The 25,744-nt window shown below is 37.5% G+C and overlaps 1 long non-coding RNA gene across 3 annotated transcripts in view; it reads right to left on the bottom strand.

The window, feature by feature from the left end:
* Positions 1-25,744, bottom strand: part of LOC110841515 (uncharacterized) — a 290,669-nt gene that overhangs the window by 163,513 nt on the left and 101,412 nt on the right. For 2 of the 3 annotated variants that reach the window (XR_015534556.1, XR_015534555.1), the window contains exon 3: positions 22,693-22,839. The exons of the other annotated variant lie outside the window; for it this stretch is intronic. This is a non-coding gene — a long non-coding RNA (uncharacterized LOC110841515). The remainder of the gene's footprint in view (positions 1-22,692; positions 22,840-25,744) is intronic. 3 annotated transcript variants of the gene reach the window in all.

The raw sequence follows: 25,744 nt of genomic DNA, 5'->3' as shown, positions 1-25,744 counted from the left end.
TTAGGCCTAACCATACACTGCTCAGTTGAAATACATGCAGCAACCTTGCACACACATATGAATGAAAAAGGCAATATTAAAATTACATTTAAATTAAACCGACAAATTATACTCCTAATATTATTTTGGAAACACTCCAGGACACTTAGGCCCAATTAGTCGTGTAATATAAATCACTTTGCAGGGATAGGTGCAGATGAGTAGATGATATTAAAAAAAAATAAGATAGAGATAGATGCGAGTGTGTGGGCTGGTTTAAACTAGTTCACAATTAATTACAGATCTCTCACGAGCGAAACAATGAAATTTGGTGTATGAAGTGAAGCTTTCGCAGCGACTGATGTTTATGAAAGACTCTCGGGTTAAAAGCCGCGTCAGGTGGCTGAATGGTGAATAAACCATATCTTCTGCCAGCGTTTCGAGAACAATCTCTGCTCTCATCCTCAGGGCTGCTGGGTAACCAGTCAGTTCCTTTCTTGGGCGCTAGCTGATGGAGACTGACAGAAGACATGCTTTGTTCAGCGTTCAGCCACCTGACGCGGCTTATAGCCCGAGAGTCTTTAATCAATGAAATTCGGGTTCCATAAAATCTGTGAAATTTCCTTGTCACATGATTGACAATCACCTCAGAACGTCTTTGCCCCATAAACTTAGCTGATGCATACCTTATCTTCTATAAGTAAACACAATATTAAGTAACTGGAATAGTAAATATATACCTGAGGAAGGGCTCGCGAGAGTTTGTGCACATGAAAACACAATTGCTGTTAACGCAAAGAATAAACATTATTTTGCAAACACCATTTTCGGTTATTAAAGACAAATTCAAATGAGCCGGGATAGCTCAGTCAGTAGCTACGGGCTGGACGACCGGGGTTCGATCCCCGACGGGAGCAGAGGATTTTTCCTCTAGCCTCTGCATCCAGACCGGCTCTGGGCCCCCCCCCCCCAGCCTCCTCTATAATGGGTACCGGGGTCCTTTCCCGGGGGTAAAGCCGGCCGGGGCGTGATTCTGACCACTCACCCCCAACTAGTGCCGAGGTCAAGGAAGAGAGGAGCTATACCTCCACTCACATGGCGTATAGTGGGACAAACTTTACTTTACTTTTAAAGAGAAATTCAATGCATGATTTAACTCAGATAAGACTTGCTATAAAACAGATTTCAGTGTTCAGAGCTTAAACACAAACACACACACACAGGATAAACAATTTTGAAGCACCCGGAATAATGGAAAGGTATCGCCCAGCATTCAATTTCAGTGATTAATTTAGTCCACCGCTTTGTTAAACTCTATCTTGCGCAGCCTCATCCAAGCGCACAGTGTGTCTAAGAGATTGCCCTAAAGTATGTGTGTACATTAGAAACCTGAGAATTTCTGATGCGCCTTGCATGAGTCAGTATCTGTTATAAAATGACGATAAGTTAATTGTACATGGCATGACGTTTTTAGTGCATAGATTTATGTAATAATGTATTCGAAAGATTACCTGCAAGTTTTAACATGCACGTTTTCCACAGTTTATTTATGAACGCTTTCTGAACCGTTCGTTTTATACACTATCGAATAAAATCATGAATATCTATGAATGTGTTCCGAAGTAGAAGTAAGCATCGTATCCCAATATCTGTTTGCTGCGACTCAGAGAAACTACAAGTTTTAGTTAGAAGAACCATGCCACTAGGCTAAAAATCGATCCTGGGACAACTAGAATACGAATCAACTGTGTCAATCAGCCAACTAACACGTTCGTTAATTTTCTTCCTATACATTTCAACATTCGAGGCTGTATCCGTTTTTGCTACTCGGTATCTTTTAAGATTGTTCAGAAACTGAATACAATTTATGTAGCCCAAGACGTGTTGAGACACTCGGTAATAATTTATAAAACAGACAGGTCTATATGATCTAACAGATTCACTGATTTCATGTTGATAACCGACTGGAAGTAACACATTGTCATTCGATCATCCTCACAGCCAGAAACACCGACGTCATCACAGTGAACAACAACACTAATGGTTTCGTGTTTATTAATCATTAATTACAATTATTATCATGTTTCGTGTGTCTTAAGTACCCCAAACTCTATTTCCCCCACAAGGCCTTGACTTCCCGCATCGCGAATTTACAGTTCGGAGGGTGTTCAGCGACGTAACCCCCGTGAACGGCGAAGATGCCATACTGCCCTCGACATATTTGCCGTTTCCGAGCGCGGTTATATGCTCCCTTTTCCGTCTCAGTCATTTCGGACCAACGAACTAAGAGTAAGTAGGTTCTCTGACATCAACGCTTCTACAGACGCAGTAAATCGAAATGATTCGGCAGACTTACAAAGAGCTGTCCGCTGATTACTGAGGGGCACTTCAAAGCGGTTGTGGCTGACGGTCAAATACGATATAACGAGGCGCAGTGACAGGAAACAGGAATCCCTTCGACCTGACCCTAACGAGCGGGCGGACCAAACCGCTGCAACTCACATCCCACCCCAACCATAGAAAGAACCCCCACACATGATTGCTGGAGGACAGTTCGGTCAATTAAGTGATTCGTTCATTAATTACATTTATTTACACTTGGGTCATCGGAAGAGCCCGATAAGGAGAAATGAGGGTCGATGGAAACTAACTAAGCGAGCAATTGTCCGTAACTAACCAAAGTAGCGAACTGTATGGAACCCAGCTCCAGACACCATTAGTTAAATTTATGGAAAGCGAATGTTCATTACCGTGTTTACAAGAGACCGCCATCGGTCTATACCCTGAGCCAGATGAATCCAATGCACAACCTTCAGTCATATTTCCCTAAGATACATTTTAATATTACTCTCATATCTACGACTAGATATTGATAATGGTATTTTCCTTTCAGGTTTACCACCAGCATTTATTTAACACCTTTTCCGCGCGTGCTGCATGCCCTGCCCATATCAACATCCTTGATTTGATCATCCTAATAATACTTTGTGAACTAATGGAGCTACTAATTATGAAATATGCATATGTGTAAAAGTAACTGTCGACTGACAAACCTTCATATGCCGCAAAGTTTGAAAACATTCCTTCCTCGGAAGCAATAGTCCCTCAGATAGTCTATAAATTTCAAATAGTCATTACCGTATTAAAAATAATCCGCCACTGGTCCACATTCTTAGCCACTACATGCTAGTCAACTATCACATCATCGTTCTTTAAAACTAATCTAATATTATCCTCCCATCTTCGCTTAAGTGTCCCAAGTGGTCCTTTCCCTTCAGGCTTTTCGACAAAAATGTCTCACCTATTCCATTCCTCCCTCATCCATATACCTTGCCTGCTTCATCCCCCATGACTGTATAACCCCAACAATATTTGACAAAGAGTATACATTACAAAGCTGCGTTTATGAATTATACTCAGTTCAAAATTCAATTCTGATAGCATTTCGCCCTGGTCCCAGGAACTTATTTATATGCTGGATTTTTTTTGGCATAATTTGTCTATATGAGATTCTTTTATGTCACAGTGGATACCAGATGTTCACTGTGAGCGATATTACACAACAATTATATATCAAACAGCGATGGATAAACATGATTTTATATCCCCGGTAAACTACATGCATTAATGAACTGCAATAACAACCACCATGTTCTCCATTATGGTTGCACCTGAATTAATTTGAACTGATACACCGAGAATTCGCATGGATATAGTGGTGCAGTATTAATTTCACAGTTCATTGCCCAACACTTCCAAAAAACGTCGTTCTTTTTATGTGATGATATCAAATTAATTTAATGGTACGCCTCTCTCGTTCGTCAAACAAACGGTACGTACTGCTGTTCAAAGTCCAAACTAACACAAATAATGCAATCTATTAGCCTAATAAAACGTAAGTCCCTATGCAATCAATGTTGTTAACTATCTTTGTCAGGTCAGTAAACTTTTAATCGGCAAGTATCCACTTAGAATAATTTATCGGCGCAACTGACAGTTACCCTCGGTTCTTCTATTTCCTATCAAATATCATGACACTATCCTCACCGATTTATTCAGTTTCTTCGAAAAATTATGACACTGTATTCAACGAATTATTCTGTCTCCTATCGAATGCGTCGTATAATATCCTCGCCAGTTCTTGTCTCCTGGCAAGTGGTAAGACAGTGTCTTTACCAAATTGCTCGTTCTCCTATCCAACGGTGGGTTAATATCGTCACTGGGTTCTGTCTCCTGTCGAATGGTTTTATAACATCCTCGCCAAGTTCTTATCTATTATCAAATGGTAGGATAATATCCTCGCCACATTCCCCTCTTATCCTGTCAAATTGCATGATATGCTATCATCTTCATGTACTTTCTCTGTCTCTTATCAATGGTAAAATATTGTTCTCATCTAGTTATTCTGTATCCTTCCGAACAGTAGTCAGATGTAAAACAAAAATTAATTCTAAAACTGTTGCTACAATTAAGAAAGTCTTAGATGTATGTGGGTATTATTCACTGTTGTTCTTTTTTGAAAGGGGTGGGAAAAGAATAGAGAATGGAAGGAACAGATAATGGTAGGGGGAGAGGAAAGTAAGAAAGGTGTAGGGATAAATATACGAAACAAATTATTCCCCGTTGGCTGTTAAGTGGGCCCCTTCCAGTAGTTTATACACGTGTGTGCATATGCATTAGTCCTCACATTATTATTACTTAGAGGCATTCAACATTAACCCTTGAGCGGAAGGCTTACTGAAGTCTCAGTTTCAACCAATCGGCTCCTCTCGACTGCCAATTAAAACAAATACAGAAGATTTAATCTCAAACACAGACTCCGACTTGCCTCCGAGTACTACCCAGGCCAGACAGTAGAGTGATGTCCCTTCCAAGGAGTTCTTAACTGAAAACAACACCAGCATTCCAATCAAATTCTCCCTTCCGTCCTCGAAAATTCTGGAACATTCTTCTAAACTCTCAAAAGCAAGCGATGGCTCTAAGATTATGCTTCATTTCCAAATCTTACACACTTTAATTATAGAGGTCGGATAACCGTAAATGAACTACCAAGGCATTAAAGTTTAGAAAATTGCAGAGGGTTAGCTGTGGGCTAAAGTGTAAGTCTGGATGGTTGTGAATACATGCCATTGGTGAGACAGGGATTGGACAGGAAAATCAATGTCGACACGAAAGCTGACAGGACCTACCAGATCGATATTGACTACTACTCATGGGCACGGCAATCAAAATAATATAGCAAGCCTCTTAAGTCTTTCCTAACATGAATGCCATTGACATTTAAGTTTTTAATGATATTTAACACTTTGAGACAAAACAGATAAATTGGTTAATGAGCATTGTGGAAATAAACACCGTTTATGCCACTGTTTATTCTGAGAACCATTACGAAATTTGTCAATATTATTCCGTGCGCAAAATTCGATGTTATGCAGTGTTAAAGCAGGTGGTACGTATAATTATCATTGGGATTAAAATGTTGAAATTAAGATAATACGTCAAAGTAAACATCACTATTCAGTTACAAAATTCAATAGATTGAAGACGCTCAGAGAAATAATCGCTGTTTATTTAGAAAAACTCATAAAACATAAATACAATCCGTAGGCAAAATATAGACGGTTTGGATGTTGAAACAGGTAGAATATGTAAGTTATCACTGTGCTATCTGGTCAGAGTTACTATTTTGAAACAATGTATTTTAGCCAATAACTCGATGCTGATAAGAACGCGACTTCCGTTTTAATTTACCTGCAATTTACTCATAAACAATTTAACTGTAAACTTCGAAGCCGTAATATCTGAAACGATAATAATAAAATATTATCGCGAAGAATTACAGTATGTATGTTTACAAATGTAAGACTTTGTTTGGTTTAGATTCCAACGGCGGCATTTTGTGAAAGATTAGGTTAAATGACGTCAGGGTATAACCTGACCAGCTAAGAAACTACAAAGAACACAAAATTTATGAATATCATTAGTTCCGTAATCCAGTTTTCATTTTTGCCGCACTGCGCTATATGCACAAACTACGTGTTCTTTTAAAATAAAAATAAATTACTATTTTTTCCCGCTTTGCCGCTCAGAATGTTATAGGCTAGAGAATCAATTTAGGTTTATCAAAGGCCTGATGATGAACCAACAAAATATTCTGTATGTACAAGCAATCAAATTTGTGAATATAGATTAAATCAACAGTGTATAGGAAATTAATTCAGCCTGCATTCTGTAATCTGCAGTTTAATTCACCATTTGCATTGCCCTGAATACTGTTTAAATGTCACAGTCCGCGATTAAAGCGTACGTTACTGCTGGATATTATGTAAGACTTAAAACCCATAAATGCAACCGAGACTGATAGAACAACAACGGTATGTTATCTGACAATATGCACAGTATTGGTTCTTATGGCCTTTGTCTCTGACAACTGCCTTCACACAAACATGCCTAAATGGTAAAACTACTGCATACACTCTTCAATGCCATTATCATTCAAGAACTGTTTTGTAATTCTTTAAAAGCTTCCAACGTTTATTAAAAAAAACGCGTTAATGCCTTATACATTTCACTATCTGTAAGCCTATCTGTTTGGGTTTAAACAAAGAAACGAACATTCTGAATAAATAAGTATGGACTGTGTGGCTCATCATTTAAGAATTTGTTATACAGTAAAATTCCTTCGAAAAATCAGCCATGTTAAAGTCGAGATGACAAAAAAATACACTGTCTTATTATCAGGGTCGATGTGATCTTGTCCCCACATCGACCCTGTTGATCGATACAGTATAATTTCGAAACAGTTGCTTATGACTGAACTTCGATGCAGCTAATGTCCCGAGATAATTTCGGTGAATTTATTCGCTTCAAGTCGTTCCTAAGTAACTTCATGGAAGGGATTCCCTCCTAAGAAGCTTAAAATAGCACGCTCAGCTAGTCAGAAGGTTATTTTCTGTGTTCAAAATAGTCCATTATCGATCTCTGTCTCGAGACAGAAAAATCGAATCCAAAATAAACCAAACCTATTTCACGAAGATTCATTTTAATATTATCTTCACATCTATACATACATCTTCCGCGTGGTGTTGACGCATTTTTAACCTCCCCCATGCGCACTACATGCAACATCTATATCATCCTCCATGATCCATTATTTTAACATCTGATGAAGAGTAGACATTATGGAACTCGTTAAGTAATTGTCTCCAGTTTGCCATCACTTCATCTTTCTATTCTTAACACCCTATTCTCAAAGACCCTCAATCTATGTTATGCCCTCAAGGTGAGATTTCCGTACAAAAAGCAGGTATATGCATTTTGCTGTGCTTATTTTAATACATAAGTTTTTAGACAGCAGACGGGAACACAAAAGATTCTGAAGTGGATCCTAGCAAGCATCCCCAACATTTAGTGCCTTTTAAAATTTCCACATGACTAATTTATATTTGTTACTTTGCTATAATTTAATATCTACAGATTAAATCTTCAATATTTTCTCGAATCTTTACAGTTACATTAACACGTTCAGTTCAACATACGAGTAGCTTGTTTTAATGACAAAGAATAACATGAAGGCGGGAGCAGAGCCAAACTACGATTAGTCGTATATACGAAATAAACCTCAGACGATGGATAATGTCCATCATAATTAAAGAGCAGTGGATCAACCGTTGCAACATTACGAGACATCAACTTCGAGAGAGAATTTATTTTCAAACTATACACAGAGTTGCAAGAAACAGCCGAAGGAAAAATGAGAAGGAAGGAAGAAATAAATAAATGCCCAAAATTTGAATAATTAGTTTTGCTTTAGAGTTACGGATTGAAGCTCTTAAATAGTTCCGGCCCAAATATTTATGATTTAGCTTCCCATTTATTTATAAATCTTCCTAAATCTCTTTGGTAAATCTACAAGTCCACAGAAGACCAACACAGGCATCTTCAATACCGTGAGAAAATCAACTCTAATATAAACACCAGGTTTATGAAAATAAAGAACTCAGAAAAATTTTCGAACCGAAGAAGTTTCGAGTGACAGCCCAGAAGCCTGCCATCTTCACACTCGCCAAAGTGTGAACCTGAAATCTCACAAGCGGATGGGACTTAGGCTGGATCTTATATCATGGAGACCTTTGTTTGTCTTCCAGGGCTGTTGAACCTTGGGTTATTTTACCAATGTTTTGATAAGGAAGTGTATTTTCCCACTATTTTATATTTCCGTGGTATCCCACATGCAACCCAACATCGGTGACCAAAATGATATTATTATATTACATTCGGTATCCAAAATAATTAAATCCAGCAGACCACACTGAGCTACAACTCAGAATACAGCCATCCCCGGACTCACCAACGTGAGAAGTTCAAACGCCATTTAAATACGTAATTAAAATATGAGATTTTGTTATTTAATTTTCTCGCTTATAGCAAGAGTTGATTTGACGGCATTGACGCCCACTCCGTGAGATGCATTCGGTATTTTTCAGATGAAACTCTCAATAAACTCAAAATTTTGACTGATACCAGATGCGGCGCGGCTGGGTCAGGTTCCCACGCCTGATTTACTCTTGTGATTCTGACGCTGCAGTAAACAGTTTTATGTGCAGTAGACAATCAATCTTCTGCGCAGAATCATGTCGAATCTAGAGTTTAGTTTCGTCTGTCCTTTCTGACAGTTCATACCTAGCATAAAACATACCGAGTCTCTTGGAATCCGAAAAGAAGCTTTTCCCGTTAAGCGCATGACGTCTGTCTTTTGAGTGTCGACGGATGGAGATGGAGTGGCAAGCTGATAAAGAAATGGAAAATTCGTTATTTTTTTTGCACAAAATAAAATATCAAGAATCTAATAACTTCATTATACGTGTTACGACAACTTATCTGCAAAGGAAATGTCGAAGTTCTCCAATTTATCTTACAAGTTTTTACTGACGTCTCAGGAGGTCTAAGGAACTCTCGAAATAAGCCTATGGATATTACAAAAAATAATTAACCCCATGAAGTAGAGTTTAATTCAGAATCTAACAGTCGCTTAGCTTGTCAAGAACTTCCCTACAACTTTTAGAACCCGATGGTTCGTTGACGTGTTTACAAGAGATCACTACTGGTCCTTATCCTGAGCCAGATGAATTAATCCTCATTATTACATCCTGTTTCTTCAAAGTCCATTTTAATATAATACTGCTACTAAGATTTACCTTCCAATCAGTAGCTTTCTTTCAAAATTTCAAATTAAATTGTATGCGGTCTCATCCTCTAATACGTGGTATTTGTCTTACCCATCTAATAATCATAAAATTTTCGATGCCTGCACTTTTTAATATCTTCCTTGTCTAATTACCTGTTTCTTCTATACTGATTGTGTCTTTTGCTTTTTTCTGCTTAGGTTTTTATAGAAGACGGAAAAGCAAAACATTTTGTACCGAATAGTAACAAGTATTCCTGGCATTAATTGGGCTCTTAGTATAATGCTGATACAAAGTTTTGTAAAGACGAATTTGATGTTCAAAATGTTAGTGCAGACATAAGGGTATTCGCACATAATGAGATCAATAAAATTTACCTACAAAATAATCAATCTGTAAGGTGTCAAGGAAATTAAATGTAAGAAACTTGGGAGGGTGCAGATAAGTACGTAGGTAAACACTCGTGCAGGAGAAGAATATAGGCAACAGTTGTTTAGGGCAACGATGATCATATTATGGAAATAAAAACAGTATTAGATTTCAAAGAACCGAGCACTGAGAAACCTCCAGACGGACGATTTGTGTGCATTTGCTGCTTCTATGCTTTAGCATTGCAAATTGCTTCTTGAGAACCCGCATCCATATTCATATTGGAATCTGATCGTTACAGTCTTTCACGTAAAAGAATGAGCAGAAACATCTGCGAAGTTAACGGCCTACTCCATGAGATCACTCACTGGTGATATTCCTTTTTAAAACCTTCAATGGTTAATCTCTTTATAAACTACAAACGAAAGAATTTAACTTTTGAAATCCAAACCCTTTGTTCTACGTTACACGAGAGGAGGGATTTAAAAAGGCTTTACCATCATAATGTATAAATGTATCTAATGGCTTCCGCTTACAACTATATGTTCTGGATTTTCTATAGATAGTGTTATTGTGAAAATGTTGTAACTGCGATTTTAATCCACGTGGTATGGTAAGGTTATATATATCTTGCACAATCAGTTCTGGGACGAACTGAATAAAACCTTTTCTTCAAATCTGCAGTCTAGGATAGGAGAAACAACTTCTAAACACGTGTCCGTGTATAATGAGCACGTACTATAGAATATGACTAATTGAAATAACCTGATGTAATCACAACGTCACTATGTTTGAAATCTTCTTTTACAGTGTCACGTATCAAAAGTCGTCCTGTACCGCCTCCAACTCTCGATGTCTTCATTTTATCAGATGTCTTCCTAAATTCCTACTTCCATTTAATGCATATTTTAACGTTTATTTTACATATCTCTCATACTCCATTCAAAGAAACTAATCACTTCAGTTGTCTTCTATCATTAAATTCGAAAGTTTAACCTCTTTCTTGAGTGGTCGATTTCGCTCCTAATTCCACAAATATATATATTTTGTCATGATCCGACTCAGTGTTACCATCCCATCTTCGTCTCGGTCTAAGGAAGACACGTGTAAAAAATGGACGTGTTCTGTGTTGTTGCGCCGTGCAGTCTCGTAGAAGTTTACCGATGTTTCAGAAATGCTTGCAGCCTCCATCATCAAGGCGATGATGATGGAGGCAGCAAGAACCTCTGTAACGTTGATGAACGTCTACCAGATTACATGGCACAATAACCCAGAAGACGTCCATAATTATTTTCGAAGACATTTAAAGAAATATAGGCCATTTTCGTGAGAAAACTGACAAACATCTCGATGTCGAGATTTCAACACGCTGAAGTATGTTGTACATAACGGGGGCAATGTGTTCGCAGGGCCATGGCAGTGCAGTACAGAATGTATCGCCCCGCGAATCCCAAGGGCCGTTTCCATCAAAACCGCGTGTCTCGTTCCCACTTAATTGACCTCGTCTAACGATGTCGCAATGACGACATCGGCGTTGCATTCATCATTGTTAACTCTCTGGATTTTATACGGCTTGAACATATGTATCACGTTTCGTGGGATCTGACTCTGTTGTGTTCATTATATTATTTTCTTCTCACAAAATTTATAAAACGAACGAATGATGATAACATCGCGTTTGTATGTAAAAGAGCCTTCTTCAAAAAGAGAAGTCTACTAGTGTCAAAAATTGACCTGGAATTAAGAAAGACTTTTCTTAAGTTATACATTTGGAGCACAGCGCTCTACGGACGCGAGACACGGACAGTGGGAAAGCCAGAAAGTAGGGGGATAGAAGCTTTTGAAATGTGGTGTTATAGAAGGAAGTTGAAAATTAAGTGGACTGATAAAGTACGAAATGAACAAGTTTTAAATAGGATAGGCGAAGGAAGAAGTCTATGGAAAAATCTTACGATGGTGGGACACATTTTGAGGCACCCAGGATTGGTTAATTTGGTAATGGAAGGAACAGTTGAAGGGAAGAATTGTAAGGGGAGACAAAGATTGGAATATGTGACGCAGATTTTTGAGGATGTGGGCTGTAAAAAATGTGAAAATGAACAGATTGGCGCAAGATAGGCGAAAATGGAGGACCGCAACAAACCAGTCGAAAGACTGACGACAAAGAGAGAGAGAGATGTATGAAAGATATTTAAAGTTCTCAAGGCGGTGAAGATAGCAATGTTTTTGTTACAGATCACGACGCTGTGCAGACTAGTAGATAGGTACCGACATTTCTGAGAAAAACTTATCTACCTTCGAGTCTTCATGGGTTCATAACCCAAAACATCGTCAAAAATCCTACTCGTCAGACATTTCTCCTAAAATAAAAACTGCTTTAACAATGCCGTTTTTATTCTCTGCTTCGGGGTATCGACCACCACATAACATAAAAGACAAAAGAACTTCTTCTCTACGCCGACAGTCAACTGATCACAACAGTTTGGCAAAGTAGAGAGGTAAGTCAAGGCACTGGTTGCAAGCTGCCCAAACAGTCGAAATGAAACAAAGTGTCGGATCATTCACAGAGTGATGAATGAAAGGATTCGCCGAATTCTCTTTCGTTCTAATCCTTTTCCTACATCCCAACGGTAACAAATGCCCTCATTACCACGCCAGTTACAAATTTACTGTTCACCGTCTGCGGAGAAATGAAAAAAAAAAAGCAGGGGAGAATATTAACGAAAAAAAAAGAGAGAGTGGTCAGAAGAGTGATGTTTCACATCGAGTTCAAATCGAACGTTACTATAAAACAAACCACAGAAAACTGAACACAAATAAAATAAGTATCATTCACAACTAGGCCCACATTTCCATCTGAAACGTAACAAAATAATATAATAGTGTTCATTTGTTATTATTTCTGTTGCTGTAACAAACGTACACGCTGTTATGAAACATATACCTTGCAATTATAATTTGATCCAACTCTGTAATGTTCTCTTTGACAAGCACAATACAGGGTGATTCAAAAGTCTCCATACATAGGGAAAATGGTCACTTAATTCAGAAAACTAGGTCTACATGGTTGCCATTCCTTTGAAAACACATACGGATGCGTATCTCCCACTCATGGTGAACAAATCTGGTGTTATGCGCGTATTTTAATTTCGAATGCGTTCCCTTAGGTGACTATTCCATATGTATGGAGACTTTTGAATCACCCTGTACATTTCATGTATACAAACATGAAAATTTCAGTGTTAAATAATTATAAAAAGAAACAACGAAAAAATACTAACATTTATCTTGGATCGTTTATGATATTAAAATAAGTTATAGGTTAAAATTAAAGGTTATAAAATGCACTTAGTAATACAGACCCCAGTACTTCTTGAGTATCAAGAAACAGAACACTATTTTGTTGTTAAAGATGGGTTCATAAAGCTGTAAAGCTCATAATTATCTCATTTTACTTTTTACTTCGTTACTATACACACATATGACGTTTACAGTGCCAGAAAATCTAATCACAAACTAAATTTTGAAATAATAAAATATGAATTACAGATACACGTCTTAGTAGGTCAGAACTGTAAGGATAATTTTGAACACCGGCCAAGACAGGAAAAAATGTTTTTGATACTCTTTAAGAAGAATTGTGAAGAAGAAAGGTTTTTATTTCATGGATGAGAGAATTTCACGAATGGCATCTTAACGCTTGGCTTATCCCTTGTCGGTTCGCATTTGTTCCAACCGTATCTCGTGATATCCATCCCTTTTGCGCTCAAATATCCGCCTTGCCTTTGTCTTCATCCTCCATATTTTTCCTCTTTTTATGCAACCTATGATCAGTATGAAAACTAGAATAGAATATCTTTCCATAGAACTACTGCACATCTCTATTGACCTATTAGAGCGGCATTATAAAACGATAACTTTGAAGTTTTTCTCAACAAACAAAATATTAAAATACGTTTAGAAATGTATAGAGACTTTAACTCTTCAAGAGAATATTCTAGAGCAGTAGGTAACAGAAATTAGTTGTACTAGTTAAGTGAACTGCCTATAATCACAACACTTCTGCAGTAACACGGTGTGTTAGGCTGATATAAATACCACATTTATTAAATCACTACAATTATATGTAAAACATTTTACTTATATTCAAGGCAAAACGTCGCAAAGATTTGATTTGTTTTAGCCATTTAAACATTCTTTTTAAAAAAATTATCATTATTTTAAGCTTTACGTGTTCTGAATCTCGGTACAAGCAAATAGGTTGAGTAATACACATTCCCGTATCTTTATCTATTGTACATTTATTCATTCAATTTTACTCTTCTTGATTTTATCGCTTTCCCGGGGTAAAACTTAGGAAGATATCGACCGCACTACGAAATTTTAACACTTCATCACCCATAATCAGAACTTCCAAAACCTTCCTAATGGTCGCAGCACTTACGAGACGGAACGTGCTGCCATCTAGCATCATTACTGAGTGAAAGAAAACATACACCGAAGTAAGTAGATATGAAGCACGAGTTTTTCATAATGCAGATAATGTTTGGTCTGGCATATTTTTGTTTCAGGATCAGTTACATAAACCAATTACTTTCGATTCCCGGCGGTGCTCGATTTTATAACTTGTGTTGGGCAAGGCCGTGGTCTAGGCAACACGGAGTTTTCCTCCGGGGGCTTCCCCGATTTCTCCGTGGCATCCCAACAATTACGCCATTCACACACAGAAGAAGGCAATGGCAAACCACTTCTGGATCATCTGCCAAGAACGTATATGAACAGGTTCCAGTCCGAGAAAAGGATGGAAGGATCCTGTTCATATGGACCTGTCGTCAGACAGAACACTAAATAAATAAATAAATAAATAAATAATAAGTAACACTAAGTCATCCGTCAGAATGCACGACCACGTAGCTTAGGTAACATATCAGAACCCGAGTAATAGAATAGGACTTAATTCCGTTACTTACATAAATTAACTATGAAGAGATTTCAATGATTCTAAGCGATAACGGAAGAGAACTTTTAACTCTTAAATGAGCTTGAAAACTAGTCTATTTAGTTCCAAAAAGAAATTTTATTTATCTAAAGTTAATTAATATATGCTTCCAAAGCCGAAATACAAGAACCACAGATTAAAATTCCATTGAATACATTATTAACTACCGCTTTCACGAAAACTCACAACTAGACAAATTTTTAAACAAGTAGAATTCAGGTTACACCCTCACGCCATGTATTTGTCAGATCCAATTTAATCTTAATCCCATTCCTTCTTTGTTTCTTAATGAAGATAGATATTTTATCTGATGTCGAAGAGCCGAATATTACAAAGATAATAAAGTGAAAAATAATATCCCAATGTAACCGACATAAATGTAGGAGACGACAGAAATATAAATCAAACCAATTAATAGACTTCCACTGGCATGTGGGATTTATAAGCCGACGTCTGTTATCCACACCTGCCCCGGAGTGTCGCAAGAACTGCTTCATTAGCGCCTCTCAAAAACTGTGTCCGCTTAAACGAGGCGTTCTGAAAACCGTGAAGCGTCTACCTAATCGATTTTCCTCCCTCTTCTACCCCTGTTAAAAAATGAAGCAAAGTAAAAAAGTGAAACTCCTACCAGAAGAACAAATCTACCAAATTTCACAGAGTCCCACTTTTGAAGCTGATAGTCTCTCAGACGGTCAAAAACTCGACATTGTAGCCTACCGTGTTAATAAGAACACTACACTAGACCCTATCGCGAACTAAATTAATCAGTAGATTTTAATGACATTCAATCATCTATACGGGTCTCTCATCCCCACATTTATTGATACTTAAATGTTAAAGCATTTTAGTTTCCTTGACGCAACTCATAATAATTTATTTGATTTCCTTGACAACAGCCATATTTAGTTAAAAGAACTTATGAACCTCACCAATAGATCCAAATATTTTCCTCAGTAACTCTTTCTAGAGCACACTCAGTCTGCGGTAAGGTATCAAGTTTTATACTCATGTAAAATAAGTTTAATATGATATCGCTAATTATTAATACACTGATTTAAATTATATTTTAATTTATTATTAATTTGTGGTTAATTTACCGACGCTGTTAGTACCTGACATTATATCGAATTCAAAAAAAGAAAAAGAATAATTAATCGCAAGAGATGTGGAAGGAGACAGTCTTCGCCTAATATAAGGTAGTCTACTATCCCAGCTATGCCAAATGCTTCTAAAGAATCTCCATGAGCTTAGACGGCCATTTTCTTGGTCAGTAAGAACAGATAGTAATTCTATTTATTTCCAGTACCATAGTACACGTACAACAGAACACGCATAACCCCTGGTTTCTGAGGGATATTTCCCTTTACTCGGTAAATTTTACATTTCACTGTCCCCTACCGATTTCACACGCCCACTTCACTCATCCTCTCCGGTCTCGCTATTATTCAATCTTATTAATCGACTAAACTTACAATCACATGCCTCTTCTGTTGCCTACGTAGTTCAACAAGTAATTTTCAGCGTCTCTGCGGAAAATCTATTACTATTAATAATTTTCAAATTATAATTTATTCCTCATAGGCCTAATTTTGGCAACTTCTCACATATTAAGTTAATCATCCAACCTGCAGGTTTGTTCACAGCTTTAAATAGTGTATTTAGCATCTTCTGATTTAAAATGCCTATAATAGGAACAATGAAAATCTGCTGCTGCTGTGTGATGGATGAAGGTTTTAAACACGCGTGCCCAAAAGTGTATTAAACAATACTACACAAATAATTGCCATTATGTGTTAAGTTTTTAAATATAATTGATATCGTGTTTCTAACGTTGTATAATATGCAGTGCTAAAGCTTGGAATAAATCCAGGCAGCCTGTTTCAAAAACACACAACCACACACTGTCGGGAAACCCGTTTTTATTTGGTATGGTCAAGACAGACCGTTAACTGCCCATTTACCGCACATTTTCTTCAAGACTCCTCGTAAACTCGGGTCTTGAAAGTTGTGTTCTATCGCCTGCCTCTTACGATCTTTTTTTTTTTAACACGAGTCCCACAGTTTCTCCGATCTCCTTCACGATGGGTTCTTCACCCGAATCTTCTACCCTAGCGTATTCCAATAGGGGTACGCACCCAGTAACAACACGGGTATAGGTCCGGCCCCGAGCCCCAGCGAGCGATGTGATCTGGAGCCTTACCCATTACGGCATCTCACCCCTTACTCGTATCAATCTTCGGCGCCTTTCAGTCTACGACGAAGAATAGTATACGATATGCTGTTTCTGTCACCTTTCCTCGTGATGGTTTAAGTTCATACTCTCTCTCACTCTCTCTTTTCCAGTTTCGTGTAACTCGATTCAAATTATGATAAAGAAAATGTAGTAAGTGCTAGTTCCAAATCCAGATATTTGTCAAACATCTGTGAGGAAAGATATGACGATAAGCAACTGGGAATCAGTTTAAAATTAATATAAAATATATTCGATTTGAGGTTTTCACCGCGGCGACTATAAAGATGGCTGTCTTCTGTGGTTTGTTGCGCTATGTAGTCTGGTAGACGTTCACCGACGCCTGATGCCTCAATGAGGTGATGCAGGCAGCAAGCACCTCTGAAATGTCTGTAGCCTTCTACCACACTACATGGTGCAACATACTCCAGAAGACAGCCATCTTCAAATATATTTGTTACTTAAAGTCGTGCTATGTTCATGTGTAAAGTTTTAAAGTGTACACGATAAGAAATGTCATCTTAGAGGCCTAAGCTTTAATTATAAATCTTAGAAAGTTAGTCAACCATAATTTAACAGTAGAAATAAAATATAAGTTAATATATTACATAATATTGTTACAATTATCAAATATTCAGGGTGTTTTAGAACAAATGCAGTAATTGGACGCAAGAGATACGAAGTAACATGATGATACGAAAAATCTTACATTGTATTATCTCAAATATTATTAAATTGATCACATCAAAGTGGCTCAGATGGATGAATGTCGTATCCTCTTTAGAGAAAATAAAAAATAAATGCACTATGCACTAATTCTTAGTCGGAAAATATAAATAAACACACACAGACATGAAATTGATTACTCCATTTTGTGTCTTGGAAATCGTTTGAAGTTTGAGTCTTATAGTCAGTTATTGTAGAAGCACAACTTTAAATCCCTAACTACTTGCAACATGAACGAGAATTTGAGATGTTGCAATCGAAATTCAAACACTCGGTTCACCTCCGATCATTCTAGAAATAGCCTAAAGGAAAAACCAGATTGGAAATACACGCTCACGTGAAAGTCTTCTGAACAACAACCATTTACGACTTGAAATAAATGCTGTGTTCTCTTCTACTTGCAGCCAATTGCTTCGCTCTTTTCCTTCATAAAATTTTGGACAATTACATTTCCAAAACAGGATATTGCCACTGTATTGCATCTTCCAGTCTTTTCAGTTCAATCCACAGTTTCTCTTTTCCCACACAGCAAGAATCTTCATTGAAAATTCTGTCCCCTCGAACCGGAAAACTCACGCCTTCAAGCGCCTGCTAACTTCTCCGATCATACCCGTCCACAGGCCGTTTTCAACTTTATGGACAACGTTTACTCCAGACGCCCTCCGGATCTGCCCAACTCTCCTCACCCTCATACGGCATTATTGGTTTGTGGAAAGCTTCTTCAGCTATTTTCCTTCCCCAACTTCCCCTTCAGCCGCTTTCTTTTTGTTTCCTCATTCCCAACGGTAATGGAACTTCGTGTTGTCCATGCTAGTTTCCCTCAATGGTTTTGATTTGCTGATAAATCCCAACGACGCCCTTCCTGAGTGACGCTGGGATGGAATACGTGATACGCGAAGGGGTCGCCCGGACACACGCTGCATAATAAGATAGCAGAACACGTGTGCGTTCTTAGTATTTATAAACTAATAGAAATGCTGATCACATAGAAGGCTTCTCCAATTTCCAAGTTGAATAGATAAAGGAACAGAATTTGCATCACATTATTGTTTGTCCAAGGCAGAAACTAAGTCATGGTCACAGACAAATTTAAACATCATGACTGAGACGAGAACAGTCATAGCGTAACCTATAATCGATAGTCTCTTCGATTCTAAAAACTCTAGAGCTAGTAAAAATCTGGGGAAATGTGGAAAAAATAGAAATTTGGGAAAAACAATAAGAAATCGAAATTAAATTAATGAAAACATAAAAGGGAGGCAAACTTTAGGCAGTGCTTGTTACAATTCAGCTCAGAATATTTTATCTAAAATCATAATAGTAATTTATATAAAATAATATGATTAATGGTTGCATTGTGTGGGTAATGAACATGTCATCTCACCTTCAAGAAAATGAATAGTGAACAAAATGTTTGATAACAAAGTACCGAGGACCAAATTCATCCCTAAGAGAGAGCAGGAGTAACATAGGGATGGAAAGAATTACACAGACTGCTGAGGAGATTAATAATTTGCAGTCTTTACCAATTATTATCAGGATGTGTACTGGATTTCATCTAAACTTTATGAGGACAGCGGCGAACCTTTCGGTTGAAAGACAGTTTGAAATTTCTTGATGAAATTACAGCTGAAAAACTCGATTTTGAAGAAAGTGTATTATCGTGCTAGATGAACATTTTTCTAACAAATTTTAACCTATCCCGAATTAGAATTCTAAACTAATATGCTGAATTTATTTTGCGAACGCAACGTCATTTGTGTTTTCAAATGCTCCGTTCCATCAACTTGAACCGGCTCCTTTCAGTCTCTTATTATGAAACACAGAACGCAACTGCCCGGCCTATAAAATTACATGAGCCCACGCCCAGAAGCCGAAGCTGGATAAGTCTTTCAACTCAACTCCTTCTGTTAGAAAAATCAATACGAGAAACGAAGAGCCGTGCGGACGGAAGGAAGCTGGCTGAATCTTACCGGGGTGCTGAGCTGCGTCACGTGTTGCATGACGCAGATGATGACGTATGTAAAGCTCAAATTTCACATTCACTACCAAGGAGAGCAATGACGTGGTTCATTACGGTCAGTGACAAGATAACATCTTGGATGATACACAGGGCTTCTGACCTTGACCACAGACAACTTTCGTTCAACGGATCTGCTCTTACCGTGACCTATATAATATCACAGAATTTACCTGCAGGGAGTGATAAATATGAAAATCTTCAGTCAGAAACATCGGCTTCCGCGAAACCCCCAGGATGAAAAGAGAATGTCAACTCAACAAACCTGACAAAGAGTTTTATAGAAGTGTGAGCAGGCCCATTTACAAATCTACTCTTCTTCGGTTTCCATCCACCTTGAATTTACAAATATAGACCAACTATTACCGTCTATATACGCCTAAAACCAGTGACACATTGCCCTATCTGGATTGGCTGAACAAATAACATGTTCTAACTACTCAATATCGAAGAATAACAAGAAAAGAGTAATCGACCATGGTATACTAGCTTCCTGGCATTAGATGTGTAATTATTAAGACGTATATAAAGTTCTAAATTAAAGTTTAAATCCGTGGCGTAACAGCTCCAGTGAGCCAAAGCCGACTAGCTTGACTGCTGGCCTCACGTTCACATGCCTAAGCAGAGGTGAACGATCATCCAACCAGATATAGGGTGACGTGTGGTCAGCACGACGAACCCCCAGCCATTGCTAGTTTTCCTGACCGGATTACGCTACCCATTGCAGCTCCCCAATTTCCTCACGATGCTGGGTTGGCACCGGTTCCATACACCGGTCGAAAGCTCATGAGAAAATTTCTTTCCCCGAGACTCGAACCAGCGCGCATTCCGTATCACCGGTCCGAAGCATGATGCCTCAGACCGCGCGGCTACGGCGCGGGACCTAAATTAAAGTTAAATTATTAAATTCAAAGGATATTATTATATTTGTCCGTCTTCGCACAAATGACTAGTCATTCGGAGTCCGACTGACAGCAATTGAACATGTAAACTCTGTTGCAAAGACGAACAAATAATAAATAGTAATTGTTTTCTATATTTCACAACAAGATGCCACGACATAACCTGAGTTTAATTTTACAAATTGTACTTTCTCCGGGTCTTTATGTCATCAGCTAACAAATAAACCCACCTCAAGCTGTTGGTAAACCACATGTAGCTCATAAGTTTACTTTTTTATAAATAATTAAAAGTATTGATGGCAGTGGCGGTGGAAGAGTTATTTTAGTACTTAAATGACAATAAATATGATTTCAGTTGCAATTTTTGTTTCGGAAACCATTTCATAAAACCAATTTGCGCCCATCTTCGCTGGTAGTAGGCAATAATACATAATGTATTCTATAGACTAATTCTGTATTAGTAAACTCGAAACGATAATAACAAATGCTTATATTGAATACGATTCTAAGCCACTTTAACCACCTCTGGTCCCTAAAATCCAGTTCCATGTCACCCGTTCATCTCCTTTTCAATCCTGCAAGACTTTTCACCTATTCAAAATGTTATACATGTAAATGCCCCAAGTATCCAGTCCGGAACAATGCCAGCCTAGGTTGTTTTATAAATTTCGAGTTCATAGTTATATAACGAAGGGAGCTAATTGCTCACTGACTTCATCATAACTTACTTTTCAAGCCCAAATGTGTTTCCTCGGCACTTTATTTTCAAGCATGTTTTTACATAAAAATCACCACGTTTCACGTATATACTAAACAGCAAACAAATATGCTCACAGATGATTTATTCCTTTTAAATTATGAATAATTAAACCCCTTGATTAATTCATACACGTGCTATCAAGGAAACCAGTGATCGGGGTTTGCGATCAGAGGACAAGATGTTTGGCTCTAATCCTCATTGTAGTGTTCCGACATAATCTGTCACATAACTTACTCGTTTTGTATTGTTTTTACTTCCCACCCAAGACAAACACACAAGGAAATTAGTTTAATTTCTGTTAATGTCAGGAAGTCCTATATTTAGCTTTAGGGTCGTTAACATTAAATTTCGTAACGAACTGTATCTTTCTGGGAATTACATATTTAAATGAGTATACACAGGTTAATTTGCGTTAAAGTATCATCAAAGCAGATAAAGTGAAAATTCGTGAGAAAGAAACGTGTCCTGTTACAACAGTGAACTCCCAGAAACCACACTCTTTTCACATAAAACAATGCAAACAGGAAGTATTCCAAATTAAATAATTTATTCAATTTAGCAGAGTTCTTGAGTAGTAGATAGTCCCTCAGCTTATCAATAGAACTATTATAGCCGGAGTTTAGTGTAAACCGATGTTTTACTTGTTTACAAAAACATCCAATAGATCCAACCCTGAGTCACGTAAAACCAGCCAGTACACTAGCATTGCTTAAAATTTATCTCAATTTTATAATCACTTCCACTACTATGTCTCTCAATCATTTATACACCATTCAGGTATACCGACCAAACTTTTATATGCAATTCTCATCTCTCCCTTATGTGCTACATATCCCGCCCATCTCATTTTCCTTGTTTAATGATATTAAAAAATACAGATTTTGAACTCTTCATCTTGTATTTTTAAGTCTTCTGTCATTTCAGAAATCTAAGTCGCAACCTTTTCTTAAACACCCTAATTTATTCTTTTCCTCTAACATGAGACACCAAGTTTAACACCCATAAACAAATGGGAAAGGTGACTGGAAGATAAAAGAATCTAAACTATACGGTGACAAGGCTTAACGGAGTTTAACCAGCTCTTAATTTCTTCGTTATTGTAATTCGATTTGTTACCATCGTTCCACAGTATTTGATTTCTGTAAGTTTTTAAAAGTAAAAGCTGGTGACGTCTTTTAAATCGTTTTAAACCTATAATATTTTAAACTTCTATCGGATAACTGATTTTAACAATGACAAAACACTGAGGTGTGTTGCTGGACAAGACGATATGTTTCTTAACAATTACATTCACAACAAAATACAGAATACAACAATAAACTGACTCCACAAAATGAGTGGTAATTAACCTCTCTAAAGGCAGCCCCATGATCTAGCACTGGTGATATGACGCTGTTGATGAAGGCGAAACGAGTTTTCCAGGAAGATTGATAATTGTGATTAATAGAATTTCGACAAAATTCAATACTAATTATTTAAAACAACTCTGCAATATTCGGGATGAAGAGAGACAGACACCTACCTGGTTGATGGAAAGGCAATGGCATATTTTGTTGTTGTGCAACAGAACTTGTCTGGAGTGAAAATCATGTTTGATTTCAGTCAGCTGAGTTGATCTCCCGGCCAGAGTTCAATCAGGGTTACACTGCTAACCACAACCATCCTGCAACTAGATAAATATAGAATATTCAGCGACTTATGCCAATACCTCAACTATGGAGAGAGACGTATACAAAGCAGACCCTCAAAGTACGTAGTAAAACAGAGTTCATGAAAGTCTCATTTCTGAAATAACAGAATTTTCATAGAAAATGTGGAATAATTATAACCTGCTAGTACAGATAAGCCCATTCCTCAGTAAGATCCCTAACCTGCAGTTTGCTTCTCTCTCCCCCCCCCCCCCCCCCCCACGTACAGTGCATCTTCCAAATGTCTCTCCTCCCTGCCGTATGCTTTTTCCTATTTAAGTGTACAAAGCCTTACTATAATTAAATGTGCGCCTTCTAAAATTCCACCCACGTACGTATATTTACAGCTCAGGGGACACAAAACTTTTTCTTAAGTTATTTTTTTCATAAACAGAATGTGAATTGGAAGTCCCAATTCCAAGACTTAGCTAATGTTATACTTTATTAAACTTCTGTCTCTCTCTGTTTTTAAAACATAACGATAGGTCCCTCGCCATTAAATCTTTACAACGTATAGTCGTGATACTTTGCAAACCTTACAAAAAATAAATAAATTCTTAAATTTAATTTAATTAGGGGGCTGATTAATTATTAACCAACTTCACAGATTCTCTTTACTTAGCTCTTTATTCGCCGTGTAAGTGGGATGAATCGAAAACGTTTTACGAAGAACAATGATAAATTTCCCTGTATATAATTTCTGCATAATATACACAGTGATAATACAGATTTTGTGAAATGTCTTGATAGAAACATCTCAAATGAAAATGACACCTAAGAAATCTAGGAGTCGCTAACAGGCTAATAATAAAATAGATGACGGGCGGATAGATTGTGATGATGCGCAGGGTCTGACTGTCTCAGAATAAAGTTCGATCACAGGAATAATAACTGCCACGTTTCCAAGTAGACATAACAGGTGAAGATATGGAACAGTTACGATCATTTACACTCAGATTCAGACGTAAGAAAATATTTAACTTTTATCTTACTTTCAACTAAGACATAACTACCACATTCTTGAATAACTGCATACAATATATTCATATTTGATATTGTAACAGTGGCTCATCCGGTCAAGAAATTCCCCACATTTTATGGAACTCGAACCCTCATATACCATTATTTGTACGACGTTAATAAAAGCATAAAATTTTCCGTCATGCTTTTCTCATGATTTTGGTGTTTTTGTACGTTCGCAGTATTGCCAACACGGGCCTCCGAATATCACCAAAATGCACTTTCCAATAAAAGTTTATTTAATAATTTTATAGAGTAAAAATACGGGTGTAAATGTACTTAAAAAATTCTCATTTGGTGTTATTTGTACATTTACGTTATTAGGCAAGGAGTAGGCTAATTCCTATAAATTATTAAGCTCATGATTATTACAATTTTCTCCTTTATCCTGTTCCTACTTTTGATAATTATTATAATATTATTTTAATCGCTTGTGTTATAAAGAGTGGGGCAGCATTCATATGTAATATCACCGGTCATGTTACTACGCAAAATCGCGAAATAGTGTTATGAATCGAATCGAGTGCATCATTCTTGCTGGCCGACATCTGACAGGTGTTGTTTCTAAGAGGCAAGGATCTTATAATGTGCCTCAACTCACATTACTTTGAATAATAGTTCTTAAACTGTGATCGATTAAAATATCTTCATAAATGATTAATGAATGCTGCCCCACGGTTTATGAATAATGCATATTCAGTCAGTTAATAGCTGATATTTAACTCAAATTTTTTAATGAGGATTACTTCTCGCGAAAGTCTGCATTATAGCACACCTCAAGTAGTTTCATCTGGCCTCCGAGTAAAAATAATTTCCACCCCTAATTGTAAGTGGTGGATGGAGTAAGAAGGGTATGAAGTTAGGAATGGGGTAGTTGAAGGTTTCGAAATACCCGGCAATTATGCTTTAATGTTCGTGTACAGAGATGTTAGACGTTCCTCAAACAAGAGTCAAATTACTTCGCCTCCCCGGCTAAGAGCTTCTTCTCTCCACCATTAGTTGCCGCCACTAGCTTTCCTTTTGACGATTTTTTTTAGTCTCCATAACCCCTCCTCTTTTTCCTGATGGGTGGAAAAGGAATTAGAATGTAAGTGGGTAAACATCCGGCACTGCCACATCCACTGAGAGCGCCCTCTCAGCAATGCGAGGTTCAGTGAGAGGGCTGAAGTTTCCTAGACAAGTCTTCACTCGAGTGCCGTCCGACACGGCAAGCCGGAACACTTCAGGAGAAGCTGAATTCATAATGAGCACATTTTAAAACCATGCTACATGCTAGGGATTATATCGTCTTGTCTCGTCTAGATAACCGGTCTTAATGCCGAGATGAAACGCAAAGAAAACCAAAGACTGGTTGATCCTTTGACAATTTAGCAGCGTATTTTAGCGACATGGTTCATGCAGCGGCTAAAAGCAGAATTTTAATCAATTATAAAGAACGCGGGGAATAGTTGAGACACCGTGGCATAGTACTAACATTTCCCTGGAGTTCCTGAGAAAAAACATAAAAATTACGGTCAGGACAGTAGGTCTGAGACAAGATCTGAAATCGGCACTTCTTATTTTTTTTATTTATGTTTATTTGTTTAACGACGACGTCATTATTTCGGATTTTAATGCGTTAAATAATAAGATAATTAATAAAATAATAAATTGGAAATAATGATAATGGAAGCGGATGTAATAAAATTTAAGAAAATATCTGGAATTTCTGAGGAAAACCACGAGAAATCACAAGCCAGTGTTGCAGATTTTCTAGCCGAAATTTGAACCCGGGACCATCGGAATATAAAGTATGGATGCTAACAATTAGATCGCAATGTTCTACTTGTGGGATCTTGTGAAAATAGTAAAGAAACTTAATGAATT

Source organism: Zootermopsis nevadensis, unplaced genomic scaffold (assembly GCF_977971745.1).
Source record: "Zootermopsis nevadensis isolate Lab colony 2312 unplaced genomic scaffold, Znev_1.0 Znev_ptg000010l, whole genome shotgun sequence".
NCBI classification, from domain to species: domain Eukaryota; kingdom Metazoa; phylum Arthropoda; class Insecta; order Blattodea; family Termopsidae; genus Zootermopsis; species Zootermopsis nevadensis.
Note: the sequence above shows the minus strand (reverse complement) of the source record. Positions and strands in the feature narration are given on the sequence as shown.